Genomic DNA, 16445 nt, shown 5'->3' with positions numbered 1-16445 from the left:
CCTAATAATCAGGGATTTGTGGGTTTCTCCTAAGTACCCATTCCACTAGGGCAGTAATCTAAATATAACCCAGGTACATGTAGTGTACTGTTTTATGTCCTCATGAAAGAAAAATATAATTTGATATAAAACTTTGGGGGAAAATGCAATTTTAGCCATAATATGTATTGAAGTACATGGAAGAGCAGTCCTTGCCTTACATCAGTATGATCCCATATGCGGCCAATTTGAAGTCTTCATGGGTAAAGTGATAACCAATATTACTTTTAAAAATTCATAAATCTCTAGTTGTTTGTCCAATATTGTTCAAACTTTCGCCTATCAACTTGCCTGATTTTTATTTTCCTTATAAAAAAAAGGTTTCATTTGGGTTGGATTCCCCTTTAAGACGGTGATTTGACCAGTTGGTCTGGCCAATTTGAGCTAGGAACCCCCTCCCCTCTTGGATCCTCCTCTGATTGACCTACCCTCGGCAGCAGGGAAGGGAATGTTGTACTTTGATCCCCCTTCTCTCTATTTCTTTTTTTTTTTGGGGGGGGGGGGGAGGGGGGTGGATCTCACCCCCCCCCCCTAGGTTTGCCACTGTCGGGAAGGGGGTGGGCGGTAGAAAGCAGGCCCCCAATTTAATAAATAATTGTTATGTTCATGATGTAAGCAACTGTTGCCGGAATTTCAAATACCATGATAACATTGAAAATTAAGTTTTTTCAATTAGTTCTGCCAATAAAAGGTGATAGTCCAGCAAAAAGATGCTATCATACAAACTTTTTTTCTTCTTTTTATTGGCACCTGAGGTAAATGTATATGTAATTAATTAACAAATTAATACTTGCTCGCGCGATTCAGTGTCAATATTTTCTCAACTGATAAGATGAGGGCGGTAGTTAAAACAAATAAATATAAATGTATAAGTATCATACCTAACCACTGAATATACGTATGTAGGAAACCTTTTAATCTCTTTTCACGGGCGTGAATTCATGACGGCATGCTCTTCAGGTCGAAATGATGGCCGCCATATGGAAAACTAGCGGACAGACGGTCCTCGCTGCACGCGCACACCCTTATAACACGCATAATTCCCTTGCATCATACCCTTTTTTTCACAAACAAATGTGTATCAAGGACAATCTTTGATTCAGATAGAATTTCCGCCCCCCTAAAATGAATGTTAACAACTTCTTCTATCATATGACCATAATTTTTTTTACATTCAGTTGGTGGGAAATATTACATTAAAGTCACTCAAAACCATCCATAGTCAGGAATATGTATTGGAATAATGGTTAGGGGGACATTTTTATAGTACCCGGGTGGATTACATCCGTCGTCACATCGGTAGGTGATAATATCAAGAATTTTCGCCCAGATCATAATAAAGGGCACATTGTAAGGCAAATACTCATGAATAAGCCATGGAGATTAGTTAATAAGGAAATAGGGCACTTTTATCATCAAATCAGAGGATATTTTCTTTGTGATAGTGATGTCTGAAGAGCAAACCTACACTCGACGTTCATTTAACATATAGGGCTGGACAGAGCTTTTGTGTTCGTCGGTGTGTTGTTCGAGTCACAGCGGTTTTCTAGCTCTTTCCATTGCAGTGCTGAACATTTTATTAGGAATATATAAATATATATACCTTGTCAGTCCGAACTATGGATATGAATATATCAGATACCATTATTTTTGCCAACAAAAATCAATTTTATTCTGTGAAAGTTGGATATGTCTCTGGATATTGTGACGGGTCAATTATGTATACGAGGGGTGCATCCTAGCTTACCACTGCATAGGTAAGTCTGGAAATTAAGTTTTGCTTATTCCTTTTACTTTATAATGACGTTTTAAATGTTCAAACAACGATAATTTATGAAATTGACACAAAAAACTACGCTGAAACATTATTTGTTTATACATTTTATCCCTCCGTAATGCTATTTCCCCCATAAAGCCGCAATGGAACATTTTGCACCACTAGTCATACGATGATCGCGAGGTCTGCAAACGTCGTCTGCTATGTTTTTACATGTCCGGTACACTGTTTGCAAGTTTTCGATATAACACTATTCCTAATCCCTCCCCCCCCCCCCCCTCTCCTGCAATAGGAGTGAAACAATAATTTACGCCAGAGGGAGCGTAGGAATCGAGGGGTTGGGGACAGTTGAAATTAGTATACATTCATATATATATTTTCCATGATCGGCCAATGGAGTAGATAAATTCAGAGGGTTTTTAATGGCAACCAGTGAAAAAATATGGGATAAAGAATTATAATTATTTATGGTACAAACAAAGATAATTTATGATAAGATCATGGACAATTGGATCAGTCATAGTATCCATGGAGTATCTCCTAGGATCTGAACTGTTAGATGTCATGATGGTTATTTGTATGGAGGGCGAGGAGTGTCAGAATATACGAGAAAGAATCCTAGAAGTTTATGATATGAGCAAAGAGAACTCAAAATAGGATCACGGACCATCAGATCAGTCTTAGTATCCATGGAGTAATGGAGAATCTACTAGGCTCTAAACTCTTATTAGATGAAATGATGGTTATTTGTATGAAAGGCCAGGGGTGTCAGAAAACACGAGAAAATGTGTTGGGGTCACTGTTATTAGCAGTTAGACATCATGCTCGAGCACAGACTTCCCCAGAATTTCCCTCTTAATTTGCCCATCTTACAGTACCCTAAATAAATATTCTATAATGTTTATTCCCTAAACTAAATGATGTCTCAAATGTTGTATCGTAATGAAAATGTGAAGCTTCTACCCTTCCCATGAAACTGTTATACCCTTTTTACTGAATGTGCTGATATTGCCTGGCCGTTGAAAACAAGACGTTTTACTTGTTACTTTGAATGTGTATTGTGGGCAACTTACTTTTTTGTAGTTGTACTATATTGAACAAATTTACTTGAAATAAAAGCATCTTCAAAATGAAAATTCTCTGTAGTTTTTCTGATTTCTTGTTTTATACATCATTTTCATCTATTTCGTCCCAATCATTGTTATAACCACAAAATCATTATATCAATTTTAAAATAAATTATTCTTTGTATTTGTACATAAAATATCTAGGAATTCTATTGCAGTACAAAATAATTGGTCTCTTCCGATTTGAAAGACGGAATAAAAAAAATAAACCAAACAGATTGTGCGCCAAATGAATGCTGGGAAGAAATTTAATAGATTTAATTCCTTTGATTAGACACATGTTCTGACTTAGCCCTAATAAAACTGGGGTCCCTCCTTGACATTTTTTGTGATAAATCTGCCGCGCAAAATTTTTTGACCGCGTCGTTCGCTGATTTTTTTTACTTTCAAGTCTCGCGCAACTTTTGACACCAAAATTGCAACCCCCGGGTGCGTGTCCAAAATTACGCAACATTTTCTCAGTGCATGCAGACACAAAATTGCTCGAAAACATGAATTTGTGTACAAATCCAATGCAAATAGTGTTTTGAGCCGAAATTCATGAATGTATCATTATATTTCCTTTCACTGCTTAAAATCAATTAATTTCATATTGTCTATGGTAACAATAAAAAACAAAAAGTCGAAAAACTAAAAAATGCATTTAAATTTAGAATAATAATAAAATATATACGAAAATAAATGTGATGTTGATTTTTTACAATAAATGTGATCAGATTCATATAACGAGTCTGTGAAACAATATTTAGCATTTTAGGGTCATTATTTAGTTAATTAGAGCAAACTGTTGATTTTACGCATTAATTAGCAATGAGATTTTCTCAGAAGTTGATCTCATAATTTTGTAGATTATGCCATGGGTAACGTGCGTGCCAATTTTCGTTGCGATAGCGTGATTGACGGCCGAGATCATATGGGGGGGGGGGGGGGCTGAATCATTTTCCCAACCCCATAAACAATTGTGTGACAAACATACATTGAGCAAAGCAGATACAATACTTTTTTAAAATAACCAAGATAATTATACAACCTAAATGTAAAGTATGGATTTTGGAAGAATCTGTCGACAATGGATGACAAAACTTCTAGTTCGAATTTACATTTCTGATTGTATTTTCTATTTTTTTCAAAAATATAAAATAATAATCATAGGCTCAGTTCATTGTGAATTAAAAACAGGCAGTTGCCAAAATTTATTATCACTTTTTACATTGAGTTCTTTATACAGCAACATCATTAATATTTGCATACACTATTAGGCTTGTCTTGAGATGTTTATGTCATAACTTTCTTATAAAAGAAATACTTACCGCATACAAACGCAGAATTGTCGATATTTGCAGATACAAAGGTAGTCGATCACTAGGCCCTTTGTCCCTCCTCAGGCTCAGATCATCTTCAAGCATGTTGATAAGGTAGCGTGTGGTGCTTGAAAGCTTCATCCTCGTACAAGTCACAAAGGTTCCTCCTGTCAATGACTCCTAATTGCAGTTCTGGTTGGCATATTCCTAGTGAGTTAGAATAGAGTAAGAAGCAAAAGAAAATATTTAAACAACATTGAATAAACAACAACTATGTATTAACTACCTTTACTGCATATTGTCGAAATTTATTGGCCTACCTTTTGAGAAATCTGCATATTTGGTCAGTTGACTTATGAATTCCTTATTTTGCCAACCTAATCACATTGTCATTCTCATAAATTTAAATTGATCAACTGGATCTACAAAATTTTTGACATTTAGGCATGTACTCTATTAGACAGGAATAACCGTCGTTTCTGGGGATTTCCTTAACAATTTCTGACATTTCACTATAATCCTTTACGCAGTTCAGCGGAACAACCAAAATACAGAGACTGAAGCCTTTGGTCTAGTACTCTATGACCATTGATCATGTGACACAGAATTAAGATTAGTTCAGTAACTGTCAGATGTGTACGTCAACCAAGTTTGAAATTGATCAAAATACATGCTTCTTTATCATGAAACCAATTTTTTTTTTAGAAAATAGACAATAGTCCATATAGAAAAAAAATTAACATACCTCTCTAACAATCGTCCTTCATTCTTCAGGACAGCCTGCGCATGTTGTAAGATGTTTTCATCCATTCGAAAATTTACTGCGGAAATAAAAAAAAGTACAGACCTGTAGATCTACATGAAATTACTTTTTTTTAAATAAATGGACATAATTCAACATCTCTCAAATCTGCCAGATTAAATGATAGTATTTCCAACCAAAATGTAAATTCATAATATCATTTGCTAAAATAATTAATTCAATGAATTGTTTTATAGAATGGCGCTTCATAACGTAGATCATCGTATTGTAGCTACATCATATAAACAAACTGAGTCAAGCCTATGTATTACGCAGGGTGAGCAAGGGATGGCAAAATTTTGCCATGGCCACTAGTCACTAGATCGGTCTGGTAAGAAACCTCTAATTTTTCATGTTTTCATTATATTTAGGCCCTACATAATATTTGTTATTCCTTTTATATGCTTTAGTTTAGGTGGTAAAAAGGTATAAAATTTAAATTAATTCCATTCAGTGTATTCTAACCAATTGGCAGTGATGTGGATATTGAAGGGGATTCCATCATTCATCATTGACAATTTTACCAACTTCTTCGACACACACCGACACAACCCTACGCAGGCCTGCCCTAGCCTAGCGCGTGCTCCGGCTCCATAATGACAAGACACTGTCAACTCAAAATTTTAAAAATATCATCACAGAGTCCTCGTCCTCGAGCCGAGGCTAGATCTAGTTCCAACATTTCTCCAGTTGGATCTGAATAAATAAATTTTGAAAAAAAAAATGCGAACACTATTATTATAGACAGGATCTACAAACAATTAACAATGACTAGACACAGTTTATAGGAAGTGTTTTCCCATTCACTAAATTTACCCAACAAGGCAATAACAACACAGCCTCAAAGGCAACTTGCCCATTATTAAGTGATGCTGTTTGTGCAGTTGAGTTACTTTAATTTATACTAAAAAAAATCATATCAAACTAAGGTATAAATAAAGAATAAAATTTTCTTGAATTTTGCACAATTGTGGTTGAAAGTCTGACTACTTTGGCGGCTTTGTCATGCATCGCTTCTCCAGAGCTGAGCTAACCAAGGGAGCTCCGGCCTGGAGCTCCCTAGCCAGGAGGCTTCTAGAGAGTAAAAATCTTTTACTAACGTAAGGTTACTCTCATACGAAGCCAGGTCTTCCTTCCTATACTTTTGCGTGTACCACCAAAAAACCTGAAACTTTCGCCCCCGAGATTTCTACTTTCTTTCTAAAAGATTAGCCCTAAATCATGTACATGGGATACAACTTCATTTCCGACATTTCTACGCCATGGATTTTATTTCTAGACAAGAATTCATCAAAACAATGAGGAAAATATCATGAATAGACGGAAGAGACTTGCCCGATGTTTACTCTTGTTTTCTATTGTTCTTCACCCACGATACGGACGCTTGCGTGGAGATCCTTTCTTACGTGGAGATCCTTTCTTACGTGGTGATCCTTTCTTACGTGCTAAACCATCTCCAATATATCATTTACCACAATAAAGGATCACCAGGGTAGCAAAGAAGATATCTTGAGAAGGGTGGGGCAAAATGAGTTAAACGTGACATATCTTTATCTTTAATGAATAAAATATTTATAGAGTCTAGACCTACTTTCTTGTCCGTTTCTTTTTTCTTTCTTTCTTTCTTTCTTTCTTTCTTTCTTTCTTTCTTTCTTTCTTTCTTTCTTTCTTTATTTTTTTTTCATCTATCCTTTCTTTCTTTCCTTCTTTCTTCATTTCCTTCCATCCTTCCTTCTCCTCCTCCCTCTTCTTCTTGTTCTTGTTCTTCTTCTCCTCCTCCTCCTTCTTCTTCTTGTTCTTCTTCTCCTTCTCCTCCATTTCCTTACTTCCCTCTTTAATTTCTTTATTTCTTTCCCTGCCTGAAAATCACAAATATTGAAAATGACAGTAATAAAACTATATGCAGTTAGATACTAAACCTCTTAGCCAGACTAACAGAGAGGAGGAGGAGATTTGCATTACATGTCTCAAGAATTATTATGTTCTTAAAAGTGCAATATCCTGGTAACCTGATGGAAGAAGGAAAGCGGAGGCTGTCCCAAGCACCCCTGGCAACAGACTTTCTTCAAAGACTTACATGTACATATATATATGTATGCATTTTATTAGGAAACAAGGTTTGTCATGGGTTGATTTGGATGTCATCGTTGAGGGCAATAAATTGCAAGATTACATATCAAATACTAATCAAAGTGTAAAGATAAAATTAATAGCTGTCATGATGATACGCATAGCTTGTTCAATGACCAGATGTATGGTTTTATTTATGTTTACTACTTTTAAATTCTTTGTTGAAAGTATCACCAATCAAATGGTGATAAATAAAAATAATGTTTACACGATCACTTGCGCTTAATAGTCTGCGAGCGCAGACCCTGATTAAAACTTTAATCAGCAAGTAGACGCCAGACAAGCACAGCTCAAATACAATTTTTCAGTTTCAGTTCTAGCGACAGCGAGATGAGCTTCTTTTCGCAATGCTTTGTAGGCTCTATACTGCATTCAGACCCCCTTAAATACAGTGCATTACACCAGACTAACTACATCACGCTTCATTGATACCCTGAAACTAAAAAAAATGGATTTTATTTCTAGACAAGAATTCATCAAAACAATGAGGAAAATATCATGAATAGACGGAAGAGACTTGCCCGATGTTTACTCTTGTTTTCTATTGTTCTTCACCCACGATACGGACGCTTGCGTGGAGATCCTTTCTTACGTGGAGATCCTTTCTTACGTGGTGATCCTTTCTTACGTGCTAAACCATCTCCAATATATCATTTACCACAATAAAGGATCACCAGGGTAGCAAAGAAGATATCTTGAGAAGGGTGGGGCAAAATGAGTTAAACGTGACATATCTTTATCTTTAATGAATAAAATATTTATAGAGTCTAGACCTACTTTCTTGTCCGTTTCTTTTTTCTTTCTTTCTTTCTTTCTTTCTTTCTTTCTTTCTTTCTTTCTTTCTTTCTTTCTTTCTTTCTTTCTTTCTTTCTTTCTTTCTTTCTTTCTTTCTTTCTTTATTTTTTTTTCATCTATCCTTTCTTTCTTTCCTTCTTTCTTCATTTCCTTCCATCCTTCCTTCTCCTCCTCCCTCTTCTTCTTGTTCTTGTTCTTCTTCTCCTCCTCCTCCTTCTTCTTCTTGTTCTTCTTCTCCTTCTCCTCCATTTCCTTACTTCCCTCTTTAATTTCTTTATTTCTTTCCCTGCCTGAAAATCACAAATATTGAAAATGACAGTAATAAAACTATATGCAGTTAGATACTAAACCTCTTAGCCAGACTAACAGAGAGGAGGAGGAGATTTGCATTACATGTCTCAAGAATTATTATGTTCTTAAAAGTGCAATATCCTGGTAACCTGATGGAAGAAGGAAAGCGGAGGCTGTCCCAAGCACCCCTGGCAACAGACTTTCTTCAAAGACTTACATGTACATATATATATGTATGCATTTTATTAGGAAACAAGGTTTGTCATGGGTTGATTTGGATGTCATCGTTGAGGGCAATAAATTGCAAGATTACATATCAAATACTAATCAAAGTGTAAAGATAAAATTAATAGCTGTCATGATGATACGCATAGCTTGTTCAATTACCAGATGTATGGTTTTATTTATGTTTACTACTTTTAAATTCTTTGTTGAAAGTATCACCAATCAAATGGTGATAAATAAAAATAATGTTTACACGATCACTTGCGCTTAATAGTCTGCGAGCGCAGACCCTGATTAAAACTTTAATCAGCAAGTAGACGCCAGACAAGCACAGCTCAAATACAATTTTTCAGTTTCAGTTCTAGCGACAGCGAGATGAGCTTCTTTTCGCAATGCTTTGTAGGCTCTATACTGCATTCAGACCCCCTTAAATACAGTGCATTACACCAGACTAACTACATCACGCTTCATTGATACCCTGAAACTAAAAAAAAGATACTAATAAAAATGTTACAAACAATCCCAATACTGACAACACGGACTCCAAACCGACACCGACCAATGTCCCCTCTTTGGAAATGTTACGTAAAGAATTTCGGTCGGTCTGAAGCAAGGCCCTGGGAATAATATTTTAACTCGGGATGCTGATGAAAAAAAAAAAAAAAAAAAAAAGGTTTCTTACTACTACATGGATTTCAAATTGGTTCATAAAAAAATTGGGGGAAAAGGGTTCTCACTACAAAATTGAGGTCAAATCGGTTCAGAGTAATATCAACCCCCCCCCCCAAAAAAAAAAAAGAAGTTTCACTGCAAAGTGAACTTCATTTTGATTACCCTTTCCAAATTCGACACATCTTCCAGAATACTCGGGGATGTTGCCTATGAAAAATAATGCACGCAGCATCCCAAAGGAAATTTTGGCGCTTCAGCACCCCCTCTAACCCTGCTTCCCAATGCCTTTTTCTGGAGTCGGTTTCGTCTATAGGACTGTACAGCAAGGTCTCCAGGTCACGGCACCATTGTCAGGTTTATTTAAAATTGAGAATTTTATCCGTATGTTATTTATTCTGTTATATTGAAAGAACCTCTATAGGAAGAACAGAACCATGAAATCAATGGCGAAGAGAAGCGTCATCGTTCAGTATTGTATTTTTTTAGCCCCCATCACACTTATTCGTAATCAGCAGGAATCAAGCAGAAGCTGGAAAGAACAAAATATTCAAAAAATCTAAAAAAAATTGGGAGGAACTTATAAATTCACCAAACTGGAGTTGAAATTCAGTAAATTGACCAGGTGTATCATCATACACTAGTCAAAATGTACCGCAGTGGAGTCAGATTGATAATTCGTGCTACGTTCTTGGACATTCTAGGGGCATTTTAAATATCCAGACTGCATTCTGAGTGCATTCGAAATATTTTTGTCATTTCTTTTGGCCGTCCCGAAGGTTTTGGTCATGTTTAAAACATTCGAGGGATATTTTCGAACGGTGTTCGAAGTAGATTTAAACGACCAACTGGTGGTCAAACAATAGTCCTTTCATTCAGGCCAATTCTGCTTGATTCGGAATAAGTGTGATGGGGGCTTTAAGAATAGGCATTATGTTCACATTTTGTAGCAATCATCCACTTTTGTACACTTTCATTTTGTTTTGTAATTTTCATACGGTAAATAAGACTTAACCATACCAGGTACCAGAAGGAGAATTTTGTCATGATCTGTCACTCTCGTTGCTTCCTCGCGTTAATTTTGTTTGCCATACAGTAAACCCAGACCAAGGCTTTGCGCATGACCCTGGGAAGCGGGGGTGCTGGGGAGATGAAGCACCCCCAAGATTTCCTTCGTATTATTCTCCACTGGCAGTACCCACTCAAATATGGCAGGTGTTCAAATTTGATAAATGAAAGGAAAATGACTTATATTTTGCAGTGAAACCTCCTTTTTTTTTTGCTTGTCAAAATTACATTAGCACCCCAGTAAAAAAACAATCGTTCTCAGGGCTCTGGCTTTACAACGTAGGCTTCTACAGTATAATACATTAGGACATTCTCGTAAATACTAAGCAGGACACCTTCTGAAACATAGAGAATGTGATATCAAATGCCATTCATGACAATGATGTCTTTGTCGAAGGTTTGTGAATTGATACAACGGTTTCGTCCGTGACTTTGGACAAACGGCATTGCGTTTTTTTGTCAGCTCGGAAACGTAGGACGGAATTGTTGTTCCGATTCATCAATGTTTGACAAAGACCTCCAACCTTTTCATTGTGATTTGACTTAGATTGTCAGTGCATTTGCTGCGTGCTAGGGTTGGATTTGCAAAAACTCTATATTGTAATTATGTATCGAAATTACAAAGTGATACATCATAAACACGTTTTATGTTATGTTTTTATTATGCACGCCCCATGAATGCAAATATAAGAAGGTTGAACTTGAACTTAAGTTTATGTATACAAAGTATATATTTTTTATATCAAATTTCTAATCACTTTGCAGATGCTATTTTATGGCAAACGTTTTTCGTAATAAAACTATTCCTTTTTCTCGTTGTGTACACTCTCAATACAACGATCTTAAGTAAGGGATATAATTGTAAACACTATCAACTTAGTACAAGAACCCACCCCTCAGAAGAAGAATAAGAAAATCAAACCCAATCGATAATGTTAATAACAATAATGATAATAATAATAATGCCAAGAGTAAGAAGTTTAATAGAAGAACATAGTCAAAAATTTGAATGAAGCTATGATAAGAATACATGATATAAATATATAAATATTGAAATAATAGAAAAAAATAATAAATATCATAGAAAATAGACAAGAGAGAGAGAAAACCCCCATCTACACACGACTAGGCTTTGGAATTAATAACAAGAACGACTGAGGGCGCTTTCCGATAGATTGACTCAATGTGTTCATTTTGAAAATATGGTCAACTTTGTCACAGAAATTTACCAACATGGGCAATACTTAAAGGGAGCTCCAGGATGAAGATATTTATATCTAAATAAATACAGTAAAAATTCGTTAAGCAAAATGCTGAAAATTTCATCAAAATCGAATAACAATTAACAAAGTTAATGAATTCTAAATATTTGCATTATTCCGTTTGAATAGTTTTAGGCATGCCTTCATGAATATTCATCACATGGGCTGATGATGTCACATCCTTACTTTCCTTTTTCTCATGTTATTACATGAAATCATAATTATTTTATTTTTTCATAAATGTGTCAATGATGTGTCTCCATTATGACGAAATAAATTGCAGCGATGAATATCTAATGCACTTAATCAGTTGTCAATCGAACTGTTTTATTTCTTGGTAGATACATTTTGAATAAACCCAAATTCATATAATAAAATACAAAAAAACAAATGGGGATATGACATCATCAGCCCACCTAATGAATATTCATGAATATATGCTAGAACTGTTTCACCGGAAAAGTGCAAATCTTTAAAATGCAATAACTTCGTTATTTGTTTCTGATTTTGATTAAAAAAATTAGCATTTGTATCTTCAAATTTTACTGCCCGGAGCATCCCTTCAAAACATTAAGATTGTGAGCCTGTCATGGTAATTTGCGTTGATAAGGAAATTATTCAATTATTCAAATGTCCTCCTTTTTCCTGAGCACTCTAAACGATTAAGTATTTTATGTTGAACCCATTGTCCTGATTATTCCAATTCAAAAAGGAGGACCAATCGGAGAAGCTCACATCGAACATCACTGATAATGTGACAACTTGGATAAATATGAAGAAGATGACGAATGAACAAAATGTACTTGTGATTTGTTTTAGATTTTCATTTCAGTTGATGCGTGCTTGGGTTGAATTTGCGAAAATTCTTTATCGAAATTACAAATTAATACATCATAAACACGTTTTATGTTATGTTTTTATTATCCACGCCCCATGAATGCAAATATAAGAAGGTTGAACTTGAACTTAAGTTTATGTATACATAGTATATTTTTTTATATCAAATTTCTAATCACTTTGCAGATGCTATGATACATCTGGGACAAACGTTTTATCATATCACGTGAGCGGTCACGTGGTATATGATAACAACAACATGAATAAAGTCCTTAAAATCCAGGACCCAGTGGATTTGGATGCATATTAAATCCACCCCTCTCTCTGCAAGGAACAAGAATAGCCGCAATAAGGTAAGAAGAACATTAAAGTGAGAATATCTATCTTCACTGATTGAAGAGAGTAAAAAGATTCGATTTGATTTGCGTTGATGTGTATCTTCTTCTCGTTTTCAGAGTGATTTAATGCGCTGTAATATACATATATATATATATATATATATATATATATATATATATATATATATGTATATATATATATATATATATATATACACACACACACACACACATATATATATATATATATATATATATATATATATATATATATATATATGTATATATATGATTTCTTACCTTCTTTTTTTCTTGAATCCCCCCTCTACTTTCACAGTAGTCTCAATCATGCTTTTAAAACAGAGAGGGAATGTTTAATTTTCATGTTTTGGAAAAAAAAAATGCATCTTCGGTCTTCATTTATTTTTTAAAATCTTTTTTCAGTATGCTTGTAATATCCAGGTCAAGAGACTTAATTAGAAATGCGTTTCATTATGTTTAGCCGTGATTCACCCACCTCAGATTAGATTTAAATTATGAAAGGGCCTGGGGCCCGTTTCTCGACACATGGACAAGTTAGTCATATCTTTATCCACCAACCACGGAGTTATTTCCAATCTTACTAAACCTGTTTTTCGAAAGGCTTCCTCACTAGAATACCTTGATATCGATACTATCGGTAAAAAGAGCAGACGAGACGTAGCCTTAGTCACAAAATAGCATAATTTTCAAAAAGAAAAATTATGACAAAATTGCAAATACTAAATAGGTTCATTATTGCGGATTGAAATAATCGCTAGCGGGTATCATTTGTCTCGCAATCTACTATGGTAAACAAGGAAACTCGTGATCTCTCTCGCAAAAAGTGTTCACTACCTTTCTAGGAAATTCGTGATCACTCTCGCAAAAAGTGTTCACTAGCTTACAAGTTCACGAGCTTTCGAATGCCGCTGCAACTCTTTATCAAGTGTCGAAAATTATCTGATAACGTAGTCTATTTATACAAATCCCCAGGACCGTACACATTCGTGTGTACTGTCCTGGGGATCAATATGATTGATTACGTAAGATTATAATTTTAAAATTTCTAGGCACTTTTGCATGTCATAGTCTACCCACGTGATGCCACTACGTCATTAAGAAAGAAGTTATGACAGGCTCGGATGTGTCATAAATATTTAGTGAGGTTGTTGTACCCGATCTTGGTAAAGAGGGCTTCGTAAAAAGGTTAGCGGACAAGTAGCTCACTATCTCCGATTTAGTCAAAAAGTTAGACTTATGACGGTGATGAGAAATGGGCCCCTGCGTACTAATTAAAAAAAAAAGGTTGGATTGCCACCTTTCTACTGTTATACAGTGCGTATAAAAAAAAAGGTTTACTCTTAGAAAAAGTCCTGTAAAATTATACATTTGTAGTATCCTGAAGATTTTTCGACATTTTAACATTGGTACAGATCCATTTAGGCAAATGACGATATAACTGTCGAAAAATATTTCCGCTTGAGTGAGCACCACTTTTTTTGAAAAGTTAGTGAAAATGATTTGCGCAGAGCTTTGAAATAGTAATGCGAATAAAAGTAGACCTTAATCACGAGGAACACATGAAATTTAGCTAGTGAAATTGATTTGAAGATATCTTTTAAATTTTTTAACCTGTTTCCTTGCCCAAAACACTGCGAATAGTGCCATTGCGCCCCACCCCACTCCCCCACACACCGAGGCCATCATGATGATATTTGCTTTACACTGAGCTGTGATTTTCATGATTTGGCTTAGGCTTGATTTTCATTTCGTTAATTATTGTCAAGATTGGGAAAAATTTGAAGAAACAAGTATTAAATGAAAAATGAAATGTAAGCCCTCTTTAAATGATAAAAACTTAGTGAAGAAAATGTAAGAGATATCTGATATAAACTTTTGTTCAGATTCAGTTATGTCCTCAGATCCAGCTGGCACAACAAGTGTTAAGGATGTGCTTACTAGGTGTTCAAAATTTTAATTTTGGTGGCAAAATTGTTACAAAATACTTGCATGTATCCGTTTTACTTTAATTGACTCAAAGTGCAAGGAAAATGTATGAGAAATGTTTCGCAGGGTAAGTTTGATTTCGCCTTTTCCCCTTGACCCAGCATGAAAACGAGAATTTCTGCAGAAACATATTAATGCGAGCTTTGCAAAAATGGACAGTGCTCATTCAAGTGTAACATTCTGTCAAAACTTTTACTTTCATTAGATAGATGACACCTATAAAACCCAAGATTATATGTGAAGAAATTACTCACATGTTGTTTATTTTTTTATTTCCCAGGGCTTTTCCAAGTGTAAATTTCAAAAAGTCATTAAAATCGAAATATATTTTATTAACTTGCCACTCCTCACAGTGTAGTAAAATCACGCGAAATCGTCATTACGCAAACATGTAATAAAATGAGGTCACCACAATGAATCGATTACAGCGAGAGCGCTGCACATTGCCAACGGTTCACAGAGATTTGCACGCAAACCTATGAGAAACAAGCGAGAGCGAACGATTCCACGAGCTCTTCCCCCTTCTTTCCCTTCCCGGCGATTTGTCCCAAAACAAAAGGATTTCCGCAAACTACGATACTTTGTTTTTCAACTTTATTAGCATCCGATCTATCCACGCCGATTAGATTTTTACCGTGCCATTTTGTTATAAATTAGCAAAAGAACATGTACATCAGTTTTGCCAAGCAGAATAAAACGACTGGTAGGCGTTTATGACAGCCGTCATTCACGTAAACTTTTGTATCCGATATGTGAACTTTCATTCTACACGTAGTGTACTGGTATGCACACAACGTCGTACTACTACAGTGATATTGAAGGTTATTTGAGTTAGTTTTAATAATCAGAGGTGATAGCAACGGGAGTATAAGATTGACATGTACAATAAAAACCAGTAAAAACTATATAAAAATGATGAGTCCTTGATGCAGTTCACTGACACAGTGAAGGAATTGCAGGATCATCAATTACAAAACAGATGAACATAATGAAATTATAAAACTTACATGACTTGTCCAATATCACATGAATCATAATATCCCTTATTTTCCTTCGGCTTTATAATGACTGTTAAGTGCAGAAAAGGGGGAAACGGTAACTAATTTAACTGGTACTGGCTGGTTGGTCACGTAGGCCGTAGTCAGTTAGCATGTTTTGTAGGCCTACATTCACAATGATCACGATGGTCAGAGAACAATTTCCCTCATTCCTCTCAATTCTCTCTCATCATGCTTATCATTACATGTATCATGTGTATACCAGGGAGATGGGGTTTGGTGTGTGCATGGAGCTACTAACTGGTGTGTGCATGCAAGGAGAGATAACTGAGGTATAGGCCTAAGTTTGTGTGTAAGTTAATTGGGCATGTTGGGTCGGCTCTTCGGTCAAGAGCGCGGGTGCTGTGTGCATCATCGCACGGTGCAAGCTTCTGTGGGAAGCTCCTTGGTCAAACACGCGCGAAACGACTAATAACAGGCTACAAAAATCACTCGACCATGCTGCCGCTATGCGAATTCGGTGTGCGAAGATTACGTAACTTTCACCGAAATTAACGCTATACCGTAATGACGATTTCGCGTTATTTTACTACACTGCCTCAGAGATACCAGACTGAGGAGGTGTCGTGGAGACGTCTCTACAATTAGTTAAATCCACGCCCTGTCTTACAAAGAGTAACGATTGATCCACTCAACCTCAAATAAATGCAAAATGTCATCAGTTTTGTACAGAAAATTTACACAGTTTCCTTTGTAAA

Source organism: Lytechinus pictus, chromosome 6 (genome assembly GCF_037042905.1).
Source record: "Lytechinus pictus isolate F3 Inbred chromosome 6, Lp3.0, whole genome shotgun sequence".
Lineage (NCBI taxonomy): Eukaryota > Metazoa > Echinodermata > Echinoidea > Temnopleuroida > Toxopneustidae > Lytechinus > Lytechinus pictus.
Note: the sequence above shows the minus strand (reverse complement) of the source record.